The sequence below is a fragment of the Anopheles coluzzii genome, chromosome 2 (assembly GCF_943734685.1).
Source record: "Anopheles coluzzii chromosome 2, AcolN3, whole genome shotgun sequence".
NCBI classification, from domain to species: domain Eukaryota; kingdom Metazoa; phylum Arthropoda; class Insecta; order Diptera; family Culicidae; genus Anopheles; species Anopheles coluzzii.
This window is the reverse complement of record NC_064670.1, coordinates 105,702,969-105,729,579: the sequence shown is the minus strand read 5'-3', so window position 1 is coordinate 105,729,579 and position 26,611 is coordinate 105,702,969. Positions and strand designations below refer to the sequence as shown.

General features: G+C 43.3%; 1 protein-coding gene across 2 annotated transcripts in view; it reads left to right on the top strand.

Moving 5' to 3' along the window:
- The first annotated feature begins 10,071 nt into the window (after window positions 1–10,071).
- LOC120953650 (uncharacterized) overlaps window positions 10,072–26,611 on the top strand; it is a 91,212-nt gene continuing 74,672 nt past the window's right edge. For both annotated transcript variants that reach the window (XM_040373785.2, XM_040373784.2), the window contains exon 1: window positions 10,072–10,709. The gene's annotated coding sequence lies outside the window, so the exon portion shown is untranslated. The remainder of the gene's footprint in view (window positions 10,710–26,611) is intronic.

Below are 26,611 nucleotides of genomic sequence, written 5' to 3'. Positions count from 1 at the left end.
AGAGCAATTAAAAAAAATCAAACATAAAAATGTTGTTTGCTACACAAATGTGGTGTTTTTGGTAACAACTGGAAGACTGTTAGACACAACCAGTCTATCAAAAACGGCTTGTTAGATCCGGACTATCCATTCCGATTTGCAATCATTTCGAATCTAACTAAATGGTTTTGAAAACCCGACACTGGCCAAAAAGATGCCGAAAGATCTGAAAGCCTGATATTGCCATATGATTTGCTTTGACAAGATAACGATCGTTCAGTATTTAACAAAATTAATTTATCTAAAAATGTTTCTATTCTAAATGTTTCTATTGTACAAATGTAGAAATTCTCCACTGCTACATCGAAGAGTATTCAAATGAATTGGATGTCCATCGGGGAAATTTCTGGTTGAGATAAAGACATTTAGAGTTCGATAAAGACATTTAGAGTTCGATTCTTCAACAAGGATAAGTGGATATGTAGTATTTAGTGGATATGGATAGTACACACTGATAGGATGTCAAATCCAAAATCATGAACTCATCCAAAAACTCCAGTTCATCTGATTGAGAAGTTGTAAGTAAGATACAATTGGGATTATTGCTAGATTCCAGTCAGAATATGACTAGAATTGCAGGCTTCCGTCTTCTCCATATTTCTAAAGCAGATTCCCAATATTATTGTTTTATGAAGCTGTTCCCAACTTTCAATACCTTTTTTTCGTTTCTATCTATAAATAAAGAACTCTTAAAGTTGAATCCCTGTTTAGCTAATTGAGAGCAACAATTAGTGCATGCCGCCTCTTTCTCATCAATCATAACTCTAATCTAACACGAGCAGGTTTTACCGAAGCAATTGACTCCTGAAGCTATTTTAAGCCTTCCAAGATCCCCCCGGACTGATAAAGGTCATAGTCATACATCAACAACTCATGCACCACCCTGGTCTAGTAGTAATCGATTGATCTGAGCGATGCATTCCTCATGCAGCCGGCAAAAGTCAACGGTTAAATGCACTCCCACTGCACACCATCGCCCAAGGGGCAAATGGTTACGCTATCCTGCCTCCGATTTTTTCGATTGTTCCAAACAATGCGGTAGTTAAGATTCAATCTTAAAACAGCAAAACACCCCCCCCCCCCCCTACCCCTCGCCATTTATGTACCGATTGTCGGATCGCGACCGGTACACGCCGACGCGGCACGATAAATAAACCCGATAATTATTCGCCATCGGATAGTGTGCGCTGCTCCAGATTCTCGCATGGGCGAAAACGGGCGTTTGGTGGACACATCGGTGTAACATTTCATGTTGGCCGGTATGAATGAAGGTTAGGGCTGGGCAGCAGCAGCAGCAGCAGCAGCAGCACCATCACCCCCAATCAGATGGTCAATTTGTTCCGGAGCAGTAGCCACCGTAGGAGATCTTATTACCGAATAACGTAAAACACGGACAACAAAACCACACCTCCCTGTGCTGCTTGGTTTTCCCGTTCGTCGTTCGTCCGCTTTTTATCCGCTTCCGCAACAGCAAACACTACCGACACTTGGTGGTTGGTCGATAATCTTGTCCACGTTTCCCGTTGGCATGCAACCGGATGCAGTTGGAGAGCGAATTTTGTGAAAGGTAAATTCTGAAGCTTAGCGGTACATCATCCATCCAAAAGATAAGCTACAAGAACAACAACGAAAAGAAAAGAACTCCCCGACCTGCTGCAGCTGGCAAATAATGATCAACAGCAAACACAAAAATGTAATGCCACAACAAGAAAGTAACCTGGATGGCACGAAGATATCAGCAGCTTCCTTCTGCTAAATCGCGACCATAACTCATCATGATTTATTGACGGTGATTTATCCCGCTCTCGTCCTTCGCTCAGATGGCAAGATAAAACAGTGGGACGGGCGTGGGGTTGTGACCTCCCGTTCTCACCACTTCTCCCCCGGCTTCACACTTCCATCATTTGCCCTGATTGCTACAAACCGGAAGAACTGGCGGGCATGTTTCGCACGAAGAAATTGGAGCTGCTTAACGGGTTAGTCTCACAAATGCCGGCTTAAATTTAACGATTTTTTGCGTTTGTCTTTTTTTCTTTGTTGCAAAAAGGGAAACGATAAATGGGAAAAGGATATACTGAGCGGAATATTAAATTCAATTAAAGTTTGGTGGGATCAAACGTCGGTGGGTATGATTAAGTAGGGCGTGAGTAAAAAACGCGGAAAAGGTTTGTGTGAGTTATTGATCCAGGTAACGGTAACAAATGATTACAGTGGCATTGATGAACAATTATTTTGTAGGAATCCATAATAAGGGTTTATCCTCCTAATTCTTACAAATTCATTGATATTCATTTCTCTAATCTTATGTTTTATTTATGGATACGAAAGCTGGTCATGTCAGCGTTACTACCAAGGTTTGGACGATATCTAGGTCTAGGTCTACATCACAAGCAGAACTCTGAATAATAACGAGATATTGATGATGAAGTTAACCAAAGACAACAAGTTATTGCATCTGGATGGTGCTCAATGCCTAAGAGAGGTTGTCCATGTTTGTCTGATGACATCGGAATTTTATCAGAAGGCTGTGTAATGGAGTTTTATCTATTATCGAAACAGGGATTAAAACAATATAGTTCACACGTAGATTTGATAGTGATGGTTTCATATTGTTCCTGGAACTGATTCTGAACCCATGACCGATCCAGATACTAATCCATATCATACATCAGTGCTGAGGCTAGATCCAAACCATTTATGCAATTGATCCCTAACCCAAAATTGCTCTAGAACTGATTCGCAATCCATAACAGTCCTGAACTTATCCTACTGGTCCTGGAACTATTCCTTGAGGTATGCCGGTTCTGTTATTGGCCCTGAACCCTCACTATTCCTGGAACTTACACAGAACACATCCATGCCGATCCTGGAATAGATCCCAAATCCGTACTGATACTAAGGAACTGCTACTGAATCCATATCGACTGTGATTCTATAATTCCAGTCCATATCGGCACTGAAACTACTCCTGCACCTAGGCCAACTCTTAATCTAATTGAACCCCGGTTTTACTTCAATTTATGTTATTTTGTATATGAAGGTGATTAGAAAAGATCCAGTGAATGACGTGTTAGCATATTCCCGAAGATATCTGAACAAAATGTACGTGGATTTAAACGGAGTTTCTTGGGGTGGGAAATTATGGTGCGGAACTCAATTACTTGCATCTGACAATATATCAATGAGACAACTTAGCAATGCCCCAAACGTAGCGCTAGACATAACATTTGCGACTTGATTACATTCTTTAACGTTGAAGTATATGTCTCTTAGAAATACGTTCAATCAGCCCTGAAGTTAAGTTAAAGAATTTTGCTGGATTTTGCAACATTAGCTACGAACGAAGTTCACCACGACACGACAAGGGTAATAATTCAATAAAACATTCATTCCCATCCGTATCCGTACGAAATTTAATTATGACTATCTATTTTGCTCTCGCTTTTCCCCCAAAAATATACCTTTTGCAATCCAATTCATCCAATCCAGGGGGCCACTGGGCAGAACCAAACGTGACAATGTTCCATTCACCCACACTTCACCCCTGGGACCAGTGCGATGTACGAGATCGTTTCAACTTTGCTCGATTAAATTGGGCTAAATGATTCAATTCACATCGAACTGTCTCCGGGGAGGGTGAAAGTGTGCGTGAAAGTTGAAAAGATGAAACGGAACGCACGGTGGGTGCAGCATAACACGGGAGCAGCTAGTATGCACGACGAAGACGTCAGAGATCCCGTTGTGGTGTAGTGTCCTCGTAAAACCATTCTCTACCACAACGAACGTAAAGACAACATGCACTCGTGACGTTAATTGAATTTATGTGTTGTGGGGAAGTGTGTTCCTAAGTCGGGTTGAAAAAACAAAATCGCTCTTATTTCCCCCCCTCCCGAGAAGGTCACGGCGTACGTACGGCAATGTTGTTGAAGTGTCTTATGCTTCCTCCCGCTTCAAAGCCCTGAGATGCGAAAACGGTAAGTACGAAACATTCCTTGCACCCGCGTTTAGCAAGGTGACGATTGATTTGTATCCCTGCGGCATACAGCTGCCGCCAAAGTGCACCCATGAAACCCACGAACGACGGGACTGTAAGAAGGGTTATGGTGTTATGCACTTGTCGATTGTTGGCCGATATCACCGATACTTTATGCAAATATTTGCACTAATGACACATTGAGAATTGGCGTGGCGAGTGCTTGTGAAGCTGCTTATGGCCGGCAGCAAGGTAAACTGAGCGTGTAGCAATGCTTACGTAGCAGCAGTCCTCCGCACTATACTGACAGCGATCTTGCAGGCGCGAGTGCAATAAATAAAACAAATCATCATGCGGACGAGGTGGCGCACGCCGTCACCAGTAATTGTGCAATTAGGCGCTAAAGCTTCGCCGGCGTCGGTGTGCGCAAGGGGCACATATTTATTTCAATTGAAACCCTCAATTACACTTTGATATGTTGATGGTGGTGTTTGATGAAGGGTTTTGTTGTTTTCCGCCTTACGGGTACGCAGGATTGCTGTGTTTTGCAAGCGAATGGAAATCATTTAGCAGTTTAGTTTGCCTAAGCAAGTCCGATTGCCTTGAAAGCATCAATTAAACGTTTGTTGATCGATTGTGTACAAGGCGGGTTTTTCGTGTTATTTTTTTCCTCTGTTCAACTACCCATTGTGTACAAATGTGCAACTAATGCGTTTGTTTTACTTTATGACATCCGGAAGGTGGCATACATGATATTGTTCGTTTTTATTTCCTTGTGAAATACTGTAGTTAGCGATTGAGTTGCACAAATAGGAGGAAGAATTCAAGTATAAAAAATGATCGTCCCTAAAAACGATGGTCATTAAGAATTATTCACAGAAGGACATTAAAGTCAATTTGCAAGGCGCTGGTGGCTCTTCAAAGTCGTACTTTGATGATTACTGTAAACTATCAACAAGGAATAGAGTGGTGTAGTGATGAGTAAAGTTGGCAAAAATCCGAAGTCGACTCCGATCCGACTCCGATAATTTCGGAATTGACTCCGGAAGACCTACCTTCCCAAGCATTATCGGGAGTCGTTCGTAATCGCCCAGAATCAACCGGAGTCGTCCAGAGTCGTTCGAAGTCGGGGTCATCCAGAGCCGTCTGGAATCGTTCGGAGTCGGCCTTCGAAACAAAGACCTGTATACGAAGTGCACGCGCAAAGTGAAACACAAAAAACACAAAGAACGACTCCGGACGACTCCGGACGACTCCGAACGATTCCTGACGACTCCGGACGACTCCGGACAACTCTGACTACGAACGACTCCGGACAACTCCAACTCCGAACGACTCCGGACGACTCCGAACGACTTAGGGCGACTCCGGACGACTCCGGACTACGCCGGCTCCAAGCAGAACTTCTTCTTCTTCTTTTTCTTCTATTTGGTGTAACGTTCTACGCGGATATGCCGGTCTATACAGGCTTTCGAGACATAATTTATTACCATGTAGCCGGATAGTCAATCCTTGCTACGGGGGACGGTCCATTCTGGACTTGAACCCATGACGGGCATGTTATTGAGTCGTTTGAGTTGACGACTGTACCACGGGGGACCGCCCGAGCGGAACTAGTGGTTCGGATGTGCCCGAGTCGAAATCGGACTAACAATGTTCGGATCGAAGTCGGATCGGAGTCGTGGGTGCGCTCCAAAGAGCACACCACCAGTGTGGTGGTAATATCATGAGGAACTGTTCCTCTTGGAATGGTATATTGTTAATGAATACTCAGGCTAATGTTGCCTGGCATTGGTGGCCTGGAAGATGATACTGAACATTTAAAGTTGATGGATAATCAGAGACAGTTCCCAAAAACCCAAAAATGGATGCTTCGATGAGTCAGGCCAGCAGTCAAACCAAAGATGTTACTGACATTGGCATTGCTAAAGAATTGATTTCAGAACCGAGAAAGCACTGGGACGATTATTTCCTCCCAACAAAGCTGGTTGACGCCTCGGAATGTTGAAAGTTGAATTACATTTTTTTAGTGAGAACTGACATGCTGTTCTATAATCAACAGTTAAACTATTCCGAAATATCTAGTTCAATTCTGTTTACTTTTAAACAAGTCATCATTTTATCACACACACACACGACGTCAATTGTTGCGCCAAAGTAACATAAATTTTTGTCTACGAAATGTTTCATCTAGCCACACAATATTCTCGTGATGGATTTGGCAAACAGTATAAATGTTTTCTCCCATTTCTGCAATCAACACTAGCCGCTCTTGCTTTGGCCCAAGCAATTAAAGAAATCAAAGCAAAGCTCCATCGATAAACAGAGGTTAATAAAAATTAGCTCCATTAATCGCACCCACAAAGGAAGTGGAATCACCTTCAGAAAGACCATTCCAGGGAGCAAACTAAACACACACCCGCACGCACATCAGCAGTCTCCCATCAGCAATTCGAGGCGTGTTAGAAATAGATAAGTTATTTGTTTATGTTTCTTGTTTGCCTCACCGTGCCCACTGCTGGCGCCCTTTGCTTGCTGCCCATGACTTTACGCCGACGAGGACCGCTGCTAATCCGGAAAAAGGGAATCGCTTGTTTGTGTTTAGCAACTCTGTCCGTGCGATCGAATAAACAAACGCACTCCGACCAGGGGTTGGCGTCATTTGAACGCAATAATTAAAGGGCCCGAACTCTGATGGTTTGCATTGCTGGTTCGCCAAACTGTATTGCTGCTGCTCCTGCTGCCTTCCGGTGGCCAGTGAGTGTGGGGAGTTTTGCATAAAATGTGATGTTGTCTTTGGCGGGATGTTGTGTTGGGTACCGTTCGAGGCAGTTACATTCTTGCAAACTGCAACTAGCTGCAGACGAGCCGCTTGGAAACACGATCGCGGGATCTATTTTCGGGTGTGGCTAAAGAATTGAGCTTCGGATGCGGTAAAGAAGCGGATGCACAGCAGATTGTTGTTCCAACCTCGAATCGGACGCATAATGTCGCTAATGAAGTGTGAGTCGTAGATAATGTTGCGCTGGTCGGAAGATCCGGCGAATGGCGTCATCAGCCTGCAGACACACAGACCAAGGCAACCATTTTCGTTTTGGGAACCGTTTTACGACTGCAACGATTTTATGATGATTAATAGCGATACCACTACCGAGCGCATTGGTGTAGGGTTTTGGACAAATATTTCCGTCTCCACCCCGTAGCACCGAAGGACCCTTTCACCCGGTCGGTTTACAAATGACGCGAAATTAAAGTAGCGTTTAATTTTATGGCTGTTTGGACAAGTGATCCTTTTGATGGCCTGTGAAGTTTGAAGAAGGGCGAGGGTCAGATTTTGTCACCGTCCGACAAGCGCTAACGATTCCAGCTATGTAAATTAGAACACAGTCTTTTAAAGAAAAGAGAGAGAGAGAGAGTTTTGAAATAATTTAAAGTATTTTTCAGTAACTTCTAACTCTTCTCAGCTATTCTAAAAAATGCCGATGACATCACAGCTGTTGAAAGGGTTTGTACTTAACCAAACAACTAGCACGTTCCTCTGTTTGTTACATGTTGTTTCACACTAAAAACAATTTTATTAATGTGTTCCAATTAATAACCGCATAGAATATTCCTTTTATGTGCCATTCGATGCTAACTAGTAGGGCCCTGTTTTGTGTGTGTGTGTGTGTGTGTGTGTGTTTATGTGTGTTGGAGCAATAAATTATGATCATTCCTGCCCTGGATGCCCAGCGCTTGTTTGGTCCAATGCTCTTGGCCTATTAAAGAAACATGTGCCGGGCGCGATGATACAGGGCGCGATCAAGGGCACGGCTATTTGACTGTGAAGCATATTTGGACGATTGAATTTTTGTTCGATGGAAAATCGTGCTATCTGCGCAAAAAAAGGCAAGCAAATCATTTCCCCAAGACGGTTTTCGTATTGCTCGGTCACTGTCGTTTATGCTACACTCTGCATCTGTTAGCCCATACGCCACAAAGTTCTTTGGACGGACTCTATGGTAACGAGAGGCTCCTTACGGTTGCTACGCTTTTTAACAATCACGTTCAAAGCGCATAAACCATTCAAAGCACGACCTACGCGAAGCGCACATGAGTTGCAATTGTTGTAGCAGTTTTTCTTTCTTTATTTTTTTCTATCATCTTCTCCCTTATGCAATGGAAGGCTGCTCAGTCTGAGCGCTTCTCTAAACAGACTTTGCCTCCCAAAATAGGGGGTTTCATTCAGCTTCATTGCTGAACGCTTTCCTATCTTGGCATGTCACTACTTGCGGCGATGCTGACTCATCTATGATTTGCTTTTTTTTTTTTGCTTCATGGTAGCTGTTGCTTTACTCAACGGTCGTTTGAATTACTGAGCTGAACGAGCAACGAGACAAATGAAGAAAGCACTCTATAAATAGACACATGACAACGGGGGTGCACCTTACCGATTGCATGCATCGGTTGATGATTGTGTTGTGTGCTCGAAGGAGAGCACCAGAGTGGGGGATTCCGATTTCTTTTGGGAAAGGTCAGTGCGGACGCGGAGCAGTAACGGAAGTAACCACTACGGTGGCGCTAACACTGCATTCATTCGCATTACCGTGGGATAGGACGGAAAGGAACCTGGGCAAGGGTAGTGTAGCGGGATGGAAGTAGGAGAAAAAAAAAACGAGTGAATCAAAACAGAGAGCTTTCGCTACCTTGCGCTCTATCCCAATGCTCTCATGCTAAGGGAATTGTTGCAAAGGGAATCGGATGAATTGTTCAATGAATCGAATGAACTATCTTGATCATCGTGACTGCGACATTTGGCAAACGTCCTATCCCCCTAAAATGAGTGACGTTTTAGAAACGAATACTTATTGCATTAGAATTGAAGAGTGTTCGAAGAAATTTGTTTAAAATATTGTTAATATGTGTTTGGAATAGAATATAAAATGGATATAAATGGAATATAAAATGTATAAACATTACATGAGCACCGCGATCGCTTAATAAATCAAACATATTCTCTTCTTGTAATGAATGATCTTCGACGTCGAGGTGATGAGTTTTTGCACGGAAAGCTCACTTTGGAGTTCATTTTCTCGACTTCAGCTTGAATGATTTTATCTTTTTGAATTATTTACCTTTTAACCCCATGTTTACATATGATATTTTACTTTTTTCTTCCCTGGTATTGGGGTATCGAGGTTAAGTATTGTGTAATTGATTCCAAATTTTAACATAAAAATAAAATTATGTGAAACTCTATGTATCAACGTCACTCCTTTAAACTCTGCAGTTGTTTAAGACTTTAGATGGTAATATTTAATATTTGATTATTTTATTTTCGAAAGAAATATGGTTCAAAGCTGTAAAGGTAGTATAATCCTTACAGTTACTGAACAAACGAATATTAAAATACATGAAACACTCACAAAGTTGGAATGTATTCTTAATGAGATGAGAAATAAAGTAATAAATATTCAATAGCTTATCAGCAATGAGTACAATTTACTCTGCAAAAAGCATGTCAAATTCAATCAAATTAGTTTATAATTTGCGAAACGCTATTACAGTTAACAGAATATGTAATTTGCACAATTTTAATGATTGTTTGATGTATCATGATGAATACAAACACAATTTCAAACTGTTTCGGCAAGCAACCCTGTGATACATTCGTTGTTGCACAACATCTGTGTTCATCGTGCAGTGGAAAACTCCATCCCCATCGTTGTACAGCATCACCACGAAACACACTCGTTCGTACAATCGGAGAACTAAAACAACGCATCGTCTAACTTGGCTCTCCCGTTCTCTCTCTTTCAATCATGCTTTCAGAGCAATTTTATGCTCTCTCTCTCTTTCCCTCTCTCTCTCTCTCTCTCAGCTTTTCAGCTACACGGTCCCAACCGTTTCGGTGCAAATCTTCCCTCAAACGCAGCAGCAACGCTGGGGAAAAATCTCTCCCTCCGGATGAACACAACACGAATGAACGCGCACACAGGAATGACCACACAACTGTCTGTTTCCTCTACTCGCCGGGCGGTTCATTTGCACAGGGCGACTAAAACCAACGACGGGCCAGCCAAAGCGAATCAGTTGCTTTCAGCCGTTCGATATTTTCGCAGCTCTGCTTGAACCGCGACCGCGTACCGAAAGAAAACCAGACACTTCCAACCCGGCAAAGGTGTCTGCTAAGATCGACACCAGCTCCCGTGTGTGAGTGCGTGTGTGAGTTTTCAATCCCGATCGCACGTTTTATCGGTCTAGTGTTACCGCGTTTGCGAGTTTGTTTGCCCAAAGCCGGATGAATTCGTGAAGTTCCCGGTGAATTTGCCATATCGCGCTCGTCGTTGTTGTGATTCTGTGTCGAAATCACCGGTGTATCGGTGCTACTAGAAGGGGAGTGAGGAGCCAAAAAAGGCTCGTGTGAGTGTGTGTGGGTGCTTAGTTGGGGAGCCTTTTCTGGCCCAGGACCTCTGAGTCCTGTGTGTGTGTGTTGGGGAAGCTTGTAGCGCTACCCGAATCTGCCACCAAAAAGCGTAATTCATCTTGTGCTGCCAGTGGAAAGTAAAGGAAAATCGTTATCAATTTGTAGTGATTGTGAGGTTTAAAGGTTTTTCAAACACACATCAGTAGGTCGATTCACAAAATAACTGCTTCCATTTGTACGTGTGTCCCCAAGCGTCGCCCAGAAACAGACGTTTGCAGTTTTGAAAAGCAGGTAATGTGGTGCATGTTTTACTTAAAGAACATAACGCTTGCTTTAATGTCTGCTTCACGTGGAACGTTACTCTCGATAATAGTGAATTTATGCTCGGTGGGTCTACGGGTTGTGCCCGAGATAGTGTGATGTGACGATGAGCTAAAAAGTACGCCCCCCTCTGCCGGACGAAGAGTTAAAACATAGAAATAGCAACGAAAGTGCGGAGCATAACTTATGCTACTTCGCACTGACTAATTGAATGCTCTATCAAATGCAGTAGCATCCTCAGCTCCCTCAAGTTCACGGTCAAGGTTCATCTTCCCGAATTGTGTGTTTGTGTGTATGTGTGTGTGTGTGCATGTTGATTCATCCCCACCGTCTAGACACAACGAGCCATTTCACGTCCAATATCGATAGCGAGACGGACGAGCGAGCTGGGATGGCCCCTTTCTCTCTGTGCCCCGATTATGTGTTCTTTGGCACGTTGTGTTTAAATTATGTTCCTCAATTGGCTCTTTTGTCGTTAACTCATCGATACATCGAGCATTGTTCGTTAGTGGCGCGTGTGCGGCCTTTCGCACTCATACTGACGGGTACGACAACGCGGAGATGATCAAGCCCATCAATCCGCTTTGGGGGTTTTGTTGGTTTCCTTTGCGACGGAAAAAGGTCAACTCCCTAAGAGGGAGTTGAACAGCAAAAAAAAAAAACACACACACACACACAAACCAACTCGTGATGCCGGAGACATACTTGTTCCGGTCTGCCGGCATGCAAATTCTGGCTGGTTGCTTTTTATCTCGGTCCATCCTCTGTATCGCGAAGGTATGTGTGTGCTCTCGCGTGGTGCGTTGTCTCGAAAGGGTTTCTAACCCTTTTCGCTTGACGATGAATCTTCGCTCCCGTTTGGAGCGGTGGGTCACATTTGACAGTGTGAAAAGGGGTGATAGCAAAAATGTGTTATAAATCGGGATCGAGACTATTGGGGAAGTGTTAGCAGCTTAAGTTGAGCACTAAAATTGTCCAAAAAAGATGAGTCAGCTTGTGAGTTTGTGGGTGTAAGTTTTGCCACATGTGCAAGGGATGAAATGAAGTGATTTTCATGTTAGCAATTTCACGTTACAAAAATTTGACGCTAAAGATGATGACTCACACCACGTACTATGAATAAATAATTAACCGTGGAAATGAAAGTGAGGCTCGAATCATTCAAATTTGTGCTAGTTTTTTTTGTATTTCTTTCAAGTGAAAAGGTCTGTTTGTCATCTTTTTCCTTCAATCGACAAGTGCTCACTTGCAGAGACAGAGAATAATTTTACAAATTCTTGTCTTTGATTCCATCTTTAAGCTTGACGTCACACACATCAAGATTGAAAACACAATTCTACAAATGAAATGATGAACAATGTCGTTTAGTATTAGCAGCACAAACACCTTCCCACAGGAGGAAAAATTTCACTTATCTAACAAAATGTAAATGAATTGTATTGCTTTCTAACCAGTACTGGTACCGCTCAAATCATGTGAACAGAAAGAAACTTCCTCTGCAAAACAAACAACCCGGCAATGGTACTACCCGGCCCGCTGCTGTTTGTTCGCATTCGGAAATCAATCAATCGTTTCCGTGAGCGACATCGAGAGTATCATCAAAAATACATCGTTGCTGCTTTCGGCACACGGCATGGAACTCGGAAGCGCCCATTCTTGGGTTCGTGTTGCCCGCTGTTTGCTGATGTGATGTGAAATAACATTTTGTCCTTTCTACATATGTATGTGTATATGCACAAAAGAGCAACTTTTGCCACACATCGCACACATCCTAAATGGGAAGAAAACACATCCGCCAATCCGATGGCGAAAACACACATTCTGCCGAGAAACGGTTTCCCATTTCCCTGGCTCGTTGTTCGCCTCTTGTTTGCCCGTTCGCTTTTGCCTACCAACCCACTCGACAGCGTTAGAATGATCATCATAAAAGATATAAAAATAAAGTGCCATCGAAAGGACAGCGAATCGTGATCGTTCTATTACATCGATAACCTGAAAGGAAAGCAGCGAGAAGGGAGCAAAAAAGGACAATATCCCTTTTCTCATCAAAATCATCTCAACATTTCGTGGCCGTTTGTGTGTGTGTGTGGGTGGGTGCGTGTGGTTTTGCCATTAAATCCATCCGTAGTCCGTCCACGCAACGGAAGCGCTGTGGGAAAATCGAAACGAGTTTCTGCTGCTAGATGAAAATGGCAAATTTCCTGGAGCTGCTGCTCGGTAGTTTGCGTACGCTGCTGCTGCGCTTATGCTGTTCCAGTTTTTCCATCCGTATAACGCCTTTCCCTTCGCCTCCTTACCCACTCCTACCCTACCACGCAGGAAGGAAAGAAGAAACGATGCTTGACCACAGTTTTATGTGCAGTCATTCACAATTTTCGGGGTTATTTTTGGTCACGGAGTGTTTCATTCAAATTGTTCGGCGTGAGAAAAGCTGCAGCATTTTCACATACACACACACAATACACACACAGTCTCTTGCTCTAGTTTTCATTCTTCCCCCTCCAGCTGTGAAGGTATACTTCGCTTTATTTTTATTCGCGCGTTGGCAAAAATTATGCACCATTTGCGAAAAAAAACACACAACCCCGCGCCACTGTCAAACTTGGATGGTGCTGATAATGTGAACGGTGTGTGGTGTTCGGGTAGTTCCGCCCGTAGGGTGACAGGTTTCCCTTCATGTGGCAGATGCCTTCCGCAGCAGCATACAAAATGCAGCTTTCCTTCTCCCTTTCCCCACCAAGCACCGGCACGAAAGAGAGAAGAAAAAAAACGGAAGGTACCATCATCTAGATAAGCAAGTTTGCTAGCTAAAGTGTCACCGTGCCTCCGTGCTCACGCAAAACACTCACCCACCCACACACACACACACACACACACGGGCTGCTGTTGGGGCCGGATGAGAATGATTTCCTGCGAAGGTGGAGGGGACAGGTGGAGGCACCAAAAAAAGGCAAACGCAACGCAGACATTCGATGTACCGAAACTGCCGTGTCGTCGCTACGGTACCAGAATGCGGTTTAACGTGCCCCAGACTTTTGCAGTAGGGTGGTGGGAGTTTTTTCTCTCTCTACTTATCTGTGTAGCTCTATCGCCATGCTGCCGCCGTTTGCTACACAGCATCCAGACAGCTCCGGAGAAGTGGGAGAGGTGTGAAGAAAAAAAAAGACACCCAAACAGCAATAGACAGAGAACGGGAGAGAGAGAGAGATAAAACGGGCTGATATCATTACAAACCGAGCATACCTGTCTTTTATGCGTACACGCTCCCTCCGTTTCGGTGGTGCGTTTTTAAAGAACCGCATGCCGCCAAGCCTTTTCGAAATCGCAATGGAATACACATACACACAAAAGTCTTTGGTGCGGGCGTTTTTAAATGGTTGTTGGTTTTACTCGTGGATTTGGGAAGGGAAGTTTCTAATTTCTAATATCCTATTTTGGCATTGCCAAGGTAAGATGAGATCGCAGAAAGGTGTAACCTTTAAAGGTGTTTGAATTTGTTCGCCAACTAAATGCAAGTACCTTTTTCTCCACTGCACCTATTACTCCGTCCTTTCAGTTTGTAAAGTTACTCCAACTTTTCCGTCAACTACAGTTACCTCCAACACAGAGGAGATGGCCAGAACAAGGCCATCTCGTTACATGATCTTAGGTTTCTCCAGTAGTTGTCACAGATATTTTCAACGCCTCGAGGGCATGCATCGTCTCTTGACGCCAATATTCTCGATGGAGTTGTCTTCTCCAACACACTTTTGCACGTTCTGCAGTTGTCGGACAAATTTTGTTCTAGGTATCGCGAATCTACTGATAACTTTATCAAATTTTATCAGTTCATAGACGACTAGGTACATTGGCAGATGCCGAGAAGATGTGATAGAAAATGTGATCTGTGCTTGCAAATTTGCAAAAATTGTCCACTTTTGCAACCACAGGACGATGTATCAATGCACATCAAAGGCTTTTGCCGTTCTGTTTCGAGTCTTTCTGGCGTTTTACACAGGCGTTTTTTTTGTGTCATCTATTTTCAATCGTTTTTTTTATATTTAAAAACATTCAGATGACATGTGCCACTTTTATAGCATGAAGTCAGTTTTGCGATGTTGTAATCACTATGGTGAGTCATGAGCCAAAGATGTGGGATAGCGAATCGATGCCTTGTGATTAGAATCTCGGCATCATCTATCCCATATACAAGAAGGGAGGCCTCAGATTGGAATGCAACAACTACTTATAAAATATTCTCCCTGATCCTTCAGGATCGTCTTGTCCCTCACGTCAAAGAGCGGATACTCGGAATAGTCGGAAACTATCAAATAGGATAAAAAAAAAACGGAAAATCAACCACTGATCAGATCTTCACCATGCGACAGATATTGGAGAAGATGGCAGAATACACACACGACACGTACCATCGCTTCGTCAACTTCAAAGCTGCATATAATAGCATAGCCCGGTTAAAACTATATGTCGCTATGAGCTCTTTTGGAGAACTTGGTGCTTGAGAAATTGGACTAATAAGTTAAAATATAAATTTATACAAAGTTCGACATCTACCTGGAAAAAGCTAACGATAACACAAATTGTTTTGATCTGTTAAACAGAACATATTCGTGTGTACTCGATGCTTTCATCACACTTCTTTTCCCATTTTTCACTCTTGAAACTAAACATACTTCATCCCTCAACGGTAGTGTCGAATGTGCGTGAGGTAGTTTCCTCCCCCTTGGCCTACCGCTGGGTGGTTTAGGAAGAGGGTGGAAGCGCAAATGTGCTGATAAACAGGCCCTCTGCCGGACGCGTTTACAGCACACCACACTGCCAGCACGGCAACAAAAGGTACATCCATACCTTCACAACCACACACACACACACACACACGCATACCTGTATCCTACCACCACCTCCCCATCCCTTCCTCTTTATCATTCGACAGTAACGAAGCAAACCAGAAATTTGATTACGCGCCGAGTGTAAATATTGATCTTGCTACCTTCCCTCCTCTTCTCTCGGTAGAACAGTTTGTTGCGGCACATGTTGTGACGTCGTCGAGCGCGCCCGAGCGGTTCCCGTAGCCACCGGGTGAAAATTCCCGGCCAATGTTTTGCAACCATCCGCGGGATTCTGGGTGGTTTGAAGATAGGGGTGGAAAGACCCATCCACAAAAGACCTTCCCGACTCGGGAATGTGTTCCCCCCCCCCAATGTTGACTTTCATTGCCCCCACCGAGGGCTGCCCAATTTCCTTCCACAACACCTCTCCCCTCACTAAACATTTCTGTACGTGTATGACGCAATTGTTTTCCCTTTTTTCGAGGGGGGAAATTGGGGTAATTTTTGGATAGTTTTTTGGACGTAAGGGAAAACGACGGACGGTTCTTGTGCGCTGTCCCTCTCCACGCGATCCACGGCCGTATGGCACAAGAAATTAGCACCATCCATTAGAGAACGACACGTGTTCCGGCACATGATGGCCCCACTATAACCGAAACCCATGCTCATGGTGTGTATTATTTATAACACATACACACACACACATGGATACACGATAGTTTGTTCGAGAAAAATCGATACGAAATCGACGCTTTGCGGGATTTTGTTTGACGAAACCAATCCGTCAATCGACCCGTTTTGGAAGCCGCCGCAGTATATACACAGACGTTAGACACTCTCGTAAATTATCCTCTCGCTTAGTACACCGATCACGATAGAGCTAGTTTGTGACGGGAGCTTCGGAGTCGTCTTCTTCGCCTCTCGAGAGCTAAAATTATGTCATTTTTCTATCGAAACTGATGGAACGGATTACTCTAGCCAAAGCCAAAGAGCGGACGGTTTAAAGCTCAAGTGGGTTCTGCCTAATGATAACTACTTTCAAGAATGCTGTCCACCTACCTTGGACCGCCGCCTTTAATCAACCAGAGACGCCGTTTTACTACCAATCTTTTGTGTAAAGATTCTCGGAAAGCGCAAAACCTCATGCGCCCGGCAAACAGTAAAGAGTTGTAATCCTTCAAAAACTGTAGCATAACTCTTTCCCGAAGCATCGAAACCGGACAAGGACGACGACTCCAACAAAAGGAACTTGGGGATGATGAAGAGGGCCGTAAAATGTTTACAACTTTTCAGCGGAAGGATTTTTGCACCGAACAACACCGGCAAATCGATTGCTGTGCTGGCGGGTTCTAAGAAATTGGCCATCCATCGGGGGCTGGGGTCCCTACTGTACCGCCTCTCTGATGGTGCTCATCTTACGAACTTTTTCGGTTCGTCTTAAACACCACGCTCTTCATTACCACTGGGCGCTGTCTGGACGGGGCGGGATGATGGCGAGCGTTTAACCGAAAAGCTCCCCGGCTAATAGCGCGTTTTATTTTTAACGACCACGGTGGTTTGTAGTCAATAAAAGCACGCCAAAGTCAAGCGTTTTGAGCAAGAGGAACCAATCTCCTGCCAGTGCCGATGACGGATGCTGCGTTTGGACGGACCACCGACGCCTACACAGTGCTGCGACCTCCAAAAACGCTGTTCCCAGTAGCAGTCGATCACCACACCACCGGTTGGTAAACGCGCGCGTCCCAATGATCAATGACTTCATCAGCTGCCAGCTTAGCTGACATAAGCGCTGTCATAAAACACCGCGCCACGCCACAGTTTTGCATATCAATGATCGTCTTTGTGGCCGCTGCCAGTGTCGTAGGAAGAAGCCGACAGAGCTTACCGTTTCCGGTGGGGCTGGATTTTTTTGGGTTGAAAATTCTTACCTCCAACCAAAAGTATTTCAAGCAAAAAGGTGGAATGATGCTCTCGGACCCATATGCAAACGACATTCGCATTGCGTGAGTGTACTTTTTTTCAATCGAAAATGTTGTCTCCTGCCATGAAAATGGTTCGAAATGGAAATAAATATTGTTCTTGTACATTGGCCTCCAGTCTTTGTGTTCAGCGTACAATGAAACACATATTTGCTTTCTTTCGAAGCGGCACAATCGAACTTACAAATTGTACAGCACAACATTGTGTCGTATGCTTATTAAACCTTTTTTATTTGCTTGTCTTTTCTCGTCTTATTTCTCTAGAACAAGCCACGAGCCTTATGTAGCGGGCAGAAAGCCTGGCGGTTTTGCGAGGATGTCATCATATTTGCACGGGGTAGCTTTTTACCTTTTCTGAAAGTTGGACCTTTTTCGTTCGGCAAAAGGTTAATAGAAAATGGAGTTCCATGTAGACAGACAGAGCATCCTGTCGTCTTGTGATATCTCTTTTTCCACTTTTTTTTGTTTTGTTTTTCGAACAAATTAGCTAACTTTGACAGATAAAACAAAAGGGAAGAAACAAGCTTCGGCGAATGGCAAATGTTTGTGATTTGTATGAAAACCACACGTAGACGCAGTACCGAATGTTGCTGTTTACTGCGACAAAAATGCGAAAACGTTTTGGCCAAACAGTTGAATGAAAAAAATGGGATTTCTGGCCGCGGTTGGCAGCGGGAATACGATACGCAATGAATGAACGCACCGCAAAGGTATCGCGCTAGCGAGAAGGTTTGCTGCCAAAAAGCAACCATCCATCCATCCGTGTCCATCCGTTTTGTTCGCTTCGCGTAAGGTGAAGACAGTGCCCTTCGTAACGCGGCAGGCAGTCAGGTGCGAATTGGAATCGGGCGGTATCGGCAAATGTAAATGGGAAACTGTTTAGCAGGTGCTAGAATAGAGACAACAAATAGGCGCGATTTTGGACCGACCAACGCGCCCCAATCGCAAATAGGTTGGTTCCGTTTGGTTCTGTGCCCTGTGCCGACGCAAGGTATACGGCGGATGTGGGATGGTGCTGGGATCCCATTCTCGATTGGCGAGCATCGACGTCATTGAAAGGTGTTGAAAAGATGTCTCACATGTTCATTCACATATGTAAGGCGGGTTGGTTTGATACTGAATGGAATAGTTGCTTTGGGCCGGTTGAGTGCGTTCGCACTATTCCGAAATTTGTGAGCTGTGAACGGTTTTAGAGACAAAACCAGGTTTCAGGCAGATGCGTACGAGGTTGCTTAGACTTTAATGTATTTATTTAAAAGATTAGTAGAGCAAATACAGGAATGGCGAATTGCAAAATATAGGCAAAATGACGCAAGATGACAATCACAATCCGTAAGGTGGTTACAATGCCGAACATTCTCAGAATATAGTACAGGCGTTCCCCAAGATACACTATTGAGGATCAAAAACGGAACCGAAACCGCAAAATACCGCGTATCTCTAATATCACGGTTTCCAGGCAAAATATCACTACATGTTAGTATAATTGTGTCTCAAGTGTAAGGATTCAGCCAATAAATTAATTATTTGATATAATTCTGAGAGCATATTACAATTTAAAACCTTCTTCAAGTGTATCAGGTTAGTTTGTTTATTAAATATAGCTAGAGATCTCGTAGTGAGAAGAATAGATCAGAAAACTCAAGCTATCAATGTTAAGTACTGAAATTAGATTACTTCAATCTTAGAAAATAATACAAAATTTAATTGGTTAATATGATGCCCTCCTCACTAACGTTTATCTACATTATTGGTATTTTGTTTTATCATTTGAGAAATGAAGGCAATCCGAAATTACTAACTTCAAAATAAAAGAGCGAATTCTACGCAAATGAATCGATATTTATATTCAAATGATATGATATCATTAATGATATAGTGCTCTAGTTGTTCGATATCATGTTTGGCACCAAGAGTCATATAAATGTGCAGTACCGCTTTAAATACTCTAGTCGAATCGCTCAACTCATGGTTGTTATCTCGATAATTGGCCATGCCTTTTGAATGCTAAAGTGATATAACGAAGCATTAACAATACTTAGAATGAATTCCACGGTCTATGAAATACGTTTCATATATACTTCATTCATTCATTGCTTCTATCAAACATAAAATCGAACCCATTTGCCTGCTCTATTTGACTCATTCCATCCTCATAATAGCATGGGAAAATATAAAACATATCCCATACGTTGATACTATTACAACACACAGCTAACTACTAAATGATAGCTTATAGTAAAACACACATAAAGAGAAAAGTTACATCAACATTTGGCGCGTCTCTTAATCACTCGTGAACGATACATGCGTAACCATCTATCTGCGACTGCCATCTACATCAGTGGTCTCCAACTCTTATCTTATTCTCCAAAATCTTATTCTAGAGCTGTTTGTTGAACATATACTATGTGATTGTGAGGAAAAAATGCGCGATATGTATTGCAATAAGCTTTTCTATTAAAAAATCAATTATTTCGCGGACCACGTCTGTTAACGCCACGGACCACAAGTGGTCCACGGACCACAGGTTGGAGACCACTGATCTACATCATACATGCGTAACCAATGATCTTCCCTTTCACGATGTGTGGGTGTAGTGAACGAGAACAAACCGGACGTGCAAGCTTTTGACTATATCTTACGTCCCTTATCGGCGAAGTGGCTTGTTTACATAAACAAGATTAGATAGCTTCGACGCGTTTCAGCAGGGGCGGGAAATAAAGTGAGCCCTTTTTTTGTGTTGCTAAAATAGAGCAAACCCGTGTAATGAACAACAAAGTTGCAATTTACAAACTATTACTGCTAGTCCGGTGAAGAACATTTTAATTTTACCAATCAGTGGTCGAAAAACATCAACTACACTTTAATTAATTATTGTTTTGCAACTGATATTATTGCATTGCGGATATTTGCTATCGAGCGCAACATCAACACACCCTTCTGCATCTGCAGTCAACATTCCGTCGGTCCATCAAGCGCATCTCGTTTACATTATGAAATCGACCCTTTCCATCTGTGCTCCATCATTCCCGTTTCCTCCGCTCTGTAGGTCGATGTTTATCAGCTGTAAATTACTGACAATTATTAGGCCATACATATACGCGTAGAGATGCCAGTACGATCTGCCTGTGCCTGTGTTTATCAATGTGCTCAACGAGCCCGAGGGTTGTTTCTATTGACACCACCACCGATTGCTCCATTGCGTGGGGGTAGCTAGGGCTATCGAGTACACTCGTGATGTCACCTGAAACACATTGTATCAACAGTCTCGTTGTTGCCCATACGTTAGCGGGTGTGTGCGAAAATGGAAAACAAATGTTTTATTTCTACTACAACAGACATTAAAACCAAGTGATTGTGTCCCGAGCAACAGGGTCATAAAAGAAACCCTTTCCTCCACGCCATTTGTTACCGCTTTCAGCTAAACTATTCATAAAGCTGGGCAAACCCCAAAGACGAACCCCAGCTAAATAGCTTGTAGCCGTAACCGACCGACCGAAAAGGGCATCGAAACGGCGAACGAAATTCGGAACGTGCCGGGGCTAATTATTCTAGACACTGAATTTATTAAACCAATTAACATATCTCGCTACCGCGGTTATGCTCCCGTTTTGAATGAATGACCATCCATTCCGCCCCGCTACCCAGGAAAGGGCCACTTTTAATAACAACATCATCTCACCCGTCTTTCCCCATACACGTGCGTTTCGGTTCGCAGTGTGTTGTTTGGGTGGTCGCGCAAATTCCACCCACTGTTCCGTGTGTCCATTTGCCACCACAGAAAGGCGTGCCAAGCCCTCTTCTCCCTTGCACTCCAACACACTCCGCCCAAAGCTTCCATTTTCGACGGCGCTCTGTACCTCGCCGGCCAAGCGTATCAATCAAAATCTAACGAAAATTGATTGATACCAAGCCAAGTGCCGGCGCGCCAGGGGCCGAGAATCGTCCCGAAGCCCCGGAGGCTTGGCTAGTGCTTGCTTTAGTGTGCCATCAATCCAAAATCTTCGCTCCAGCAGGGGCGTTGGGGGACAGGGCAACTGAGTGGAGCTGGGATGGAGGGGAATGTTTTTGGGTGGTAATATTTTTAGAGCATCACACTGCCACCGCCAGCCAGTTCGTTGGCTTGTGTGGAAGGTGGCCAAAAAGGTAGCTTTTGGGATGGCTCGATGGTATACGATGGTCATTATTTATGTGCCAAAATAGAACCACAGAAAAGAAACAAAACAGAGCCAGCCCCACGCTAACACACTGAGCAGCAAACCAGATAGCTTCCCAGAAGCGAGCCAAAAGTATGCTTATGCTGCAGTGTTGCTGTGTGTGTGTGTGTTGAAGGGGGAGAGCCGTTTGTGGATTGTCTTTGGCTGCCGTTTGATCCGCTTTTTTACGTTATTTGATTGCTCTATCCATTGGATGAATCGCTGCAAGGCACGTAAATGTGGTTTTCCGGCCCCCAACGTCAGGCGGTGGCGGATGAAAAGCGACGCAAAACGACCCATCCACATGGTAGTCTTTGGTGTTTTTTTTGTCGCTTCTATCACTCGTTGTATCTCGCCTGTATTAGAGTGCGCTGTGTCACACACTTTCCGCCGGCTGGTTCTATCGTTTCGATCGTACAGATAGTGGAGGCTCACGTAGGAATATAAATGGATCCAACAAGGTGTGAGCAAGATGGGTTCGCGTTCACGTTTTGTTGGGCTACCACCTGGTCTGGCTAGCGATCAATCTTATTCGGTCCGCTAGTGGAACTATGGAAGGATTCTTGATGCCGCAAAACGTTGGTAAAAGCAAATAAGTATTTAAATTAGTATTCAGATATGTTACAAAATGATATCCCATGCAAACAAAAAGTTGCAAAAAAGGCAAAAGCTATACTTTTAAAATCATTGGAAAGCGTAAAGTGTGACATTTTTGTTTTGTTTCAAAGTATGGTAGATTTTTTTAATCTGACGAAATAAGAAGTTAAATAATGCACAAATGCATAACAACTGAACATGCATGTATTTTCAACCTGCATCTTAAGACAGATATGAATTAAATTATGATCGAAAGCTGAATAGAGTTAAAGAACAACTTTAACTTCGACTTCATAATTAAACAGATTAATATTAAATAAATATAAATAAATTATGCAAAAGTGAACTACAAAAATCAAAACATACAAAATTCAATAGATGAAAGTAATAATCGACCACTGAAGATAAAAATTAAACAAAATGATACATAAAAATGAAAAATAAAAGATGAACAGAAGAAATTGCTGCAATCGGTATAAACTGATATAATAATAATCAATAAAAAAAAACACGAAAAGATCAACAAGCAATGTTAGGAGTTCAATTTTAAAACAATTTTAAAACTTAAACCATCCTAGATAAAGCAACATGAGAAGCATCAAAAGAAATAAATGAAAAATAAACTAAAGTACAATATCAAACAAGCATGTGATTTAAACCCCTACTATTTGAGTCTTTAATAATGAAATAAACCATAATTTTCTCCTTTTTAGGCAACCTTCCATTCATAAAATGTTTAATATTAAATTGGAACTCGTTCCCCTCAACCCTTTGCTAATTGTTCCTGGTAGTAACAGTAGCCAAAGGAATGTTGATTCCTTCCTTTCCTTCCTTTCTTTGGCTCGTGAAGCGGCTCATTCCCATCCCAGTCCTACACGCTCAGCCATGGGGAAGCTTAGCGGAAGAATGTTTCGCTGACAAAATTGCCTCAAACTCCTGTAAGCCCGTAGGTTGTTACGGTTTTTCCCCCCATTTTCTGCTCGGTCATTCCACAGTGTCCGTTCCATTCCGGTGCCCACCAGCACGTAGGATAGAACGAACGGGCAGCAGCAACAACAGCACACTGTCTACCGATGCTTCGAATGGGAATTTTCACAATCTTGCAACTTTCTCAAAATTGTTTAACTTTACAAGCTCGCCGTAGGAATGTGCCCAGAATGTTCCTCCAAGCAAGCTTCCCTCGCTGCTGGTAAGCGTCCGGCCGTACACGTCGAACCGCAGCAAAACACCTTACCGACGGTTTCCGGGAAGGATAAGGACCGTACGATCCGCAAAATGAATGGTGTTTTAAAGTGTGTGACACACATCCTGTGTGAGGCGAGGAGCAAAACGCCGGACGCCGAGATGGAAAAGGCTTCAATGGAAGACTGGAAATAGAGCACCGAACGAAACTTTCTCCTCCGTGCTAAGCAAATAATCTCGAATCACCCACACAGGGGTACAGTATCGGACATTAAGATAGGACCCTTTTTTTTCAATGCACCGTGCACTTGTTTTGCCACGTTACTCGTGTTTGTGTGTGTGTATGTGTGTATGTGTGTGTGTATGTGTGTGAGTGTGTGTGTATGTGTGTGTTTGTGTGTGTATGTGTGTGTGTGTGTGTGTGTGCATGTGTGTGTGTGTGTAGTAGTAGAAAGAGAGTGTGCTTTTTAATGTGTATTTGCAAGTGCGCGTGTTTGTGTCTGAAAAACATAGCTTGCCATGATGTCATATTGCGTTGAAATTATTCTTATTATGTGTGTTATCATGTGAAACATTGTGCGTTTACACTTGGATAAAAACTAAAGTTTGCATCGACAGCAGCCCTTGTTCCTCGGACGAAAACGCAGGTGTGCTGTTTCATGAATGTGAATGCGACACCGGTGCGAAATGGACACACGCACAATAGCAATGAACTCGGCATTCTCTCACAGGTGTTTCTCCAGTGCACGCCATTGAAAGGCCTTCGTGCATCTCTGCGTTGCACGTTGTGTGCGAATGGTAAACTTTGTGCGTGCATTGAGCTGGCGCGCAGTTGTTCATTTCAATGGGCGTTTTGTTTCATGAGCGCGGCAGTATTCTGTTCTCGATTTTGAAGGGAAGACGCTTACTCGCGTACTCGTTGATAGTTTTTATCCATGCGATGGTTTCGCTGCTCCAAAACGATGTAATTCATCGCGTATAGAAGTAGAACGCAGGCAGAGCACGGGATCAGCCGTGTCCAAGTTTTTAACCAGCGCGTTCTTGACGGTCCAAGCAAGCAATGTTAGTAACAATGGGTCGAGGTAAACGTTGTACCGATTATCAGCGCCATATGTAAAAGCGAATGGCTGCTGCTGGCATTAAGCGCAAAAGGATCGAGTTCGTAATGGAACGATCGCGCACTTTTGTGGCAAACGCGCTTCGGACAACCGAAACGTGCTTAGACAACTGAAACGCGCTTGGACAACCGAAACGCGCAAGTCAACCGGACGTCCTCAGAAGACCACGGCGAAAGAAGACCGTAACATTGTTAATATATCGAAAACACACTGATCGCGAGGGCGGTGGTCCTGCTTATCACACCAAAAACCTAACCCAAAACACAAAAAAGCTACTTACAAATCTATCCGAAACGACCTACTTGTGAAACAAACACACACATCAATACACATTCAAACATACATCCACACACACACACACATGCACACACACATACACACACACATACACACACATACACACACACAAAAACACAAACACATACAAACCACACATAAACTTGGCCCAACGGGTGCACGGTGCGTTAAAAACCCAATGCCCTATCTTTCTGTCCGATACTGTACATGTCCTTTCCCGGCAAGACACCGAACGGGTCCTTTTTTCCGCAAAACTAACACGGAGGAGGCACACGGACACATCGAGCAAGCTGTACGGTCTTAAACCGTTTCAACTCGCCGCTGAGACTACTTTATCGCCTTTTGCTTCGGGCTCAAGATGCTCATAAAAAACTTATCTCCTCGCCACTCCCGCCGGGCTTTTTCCTTCTTCCAGCGTGTGTGTGAGTGTATCCTTGGCAAGTGTCTTTTTTCGGGTGCATTTGCGTACGTAGCGTTGTAACCAAGTAACAACCCTCCCGACCGGTCCAGCAAAACGAACACACAAAGTTTGATTTTTGGCTTTTCGGTAAAGTGTGCCGGTGGCGCAAGTCGCTCGTGAAATGTGTCCCCCGTGTGCCATATTTGTTTTACATGATCATGAACTTTCAAGCGGCAACTGAATTTCTTGTCGAGCGGGCTGAATTTCCCTGCTGCTTTTTTCTTTTACGACCAGCAGGAACTTTCATTCTCAAGAGACACATGCGTGGTTGGGGTTTGGGAAACAAAACAGTCGGCTGGAAAATTGTCCATCGATGCTGCTGTGAAGGCAAAAATGATTTACAAGTGGGATCGCGTGAAATGAAATGGAAGGGAAGTTGAAGTGAAAAATAAATGTTTGCAACGTTGCTTATTTGAAATGCAGTTGCAGGTGGTGTTATTTTTATTTTGCTAGATTTGTACGTTTTTGTGGAGCACTATTGAGTACAAAAGAATTAGTGTGTGATTTTTTTAAATAAGAAATATGAGAAATTCAAAGCTTGCTCGCTAATTTTAAATATTAAGTCAATTAAAAATGACAACAAACATATAAATTACTTCGAAATGTGGAATTAATTGTGAAATATTTGCAATCTATAATTAAAAGTAATTAACGATATTTCCATCAAAAAAGTACTTGTTATAAGTTGTTAGAAAATAAAAAGAGTAAACGAAATAGAATAAGAATAGAATAATAACAAGAAAGATTGTATAATAAATTCAGATTAATGTAATGAGGCAGAATTGAATTCAGTAATTCCATATGTGAGTCTTTTGATAAAAAATTATGTTAAGTGATCCACTATAGTACTTGATGATTCAATTTGAATCATATTTAACAGCACGTTAAGCATTTGAGCGTTAAAAAAGGGGTTCAATGGTATTTTTATACAGGAGAAATTTATCTACAATAACCGTAAATAGTCATCCTCAAGGACGCTTCACACCCATGTTCACGGTCATTGGATGATGCTTTTCAATCCATCAGCGCATCTACATGATGAAACCTTCCCATAAATGTTGTACTTCCCAAGCAAGACGGCGAAATACGACCCACCCGACGCTATTCACGTCCGGCGCCATGCATGATCGCTTTGCGTTTGCGCCTTTCGCGAATGATCACGTCTAGACGCGCAACCGGCACGATCCCGCATGTCATCTTGCACCCAATAGACA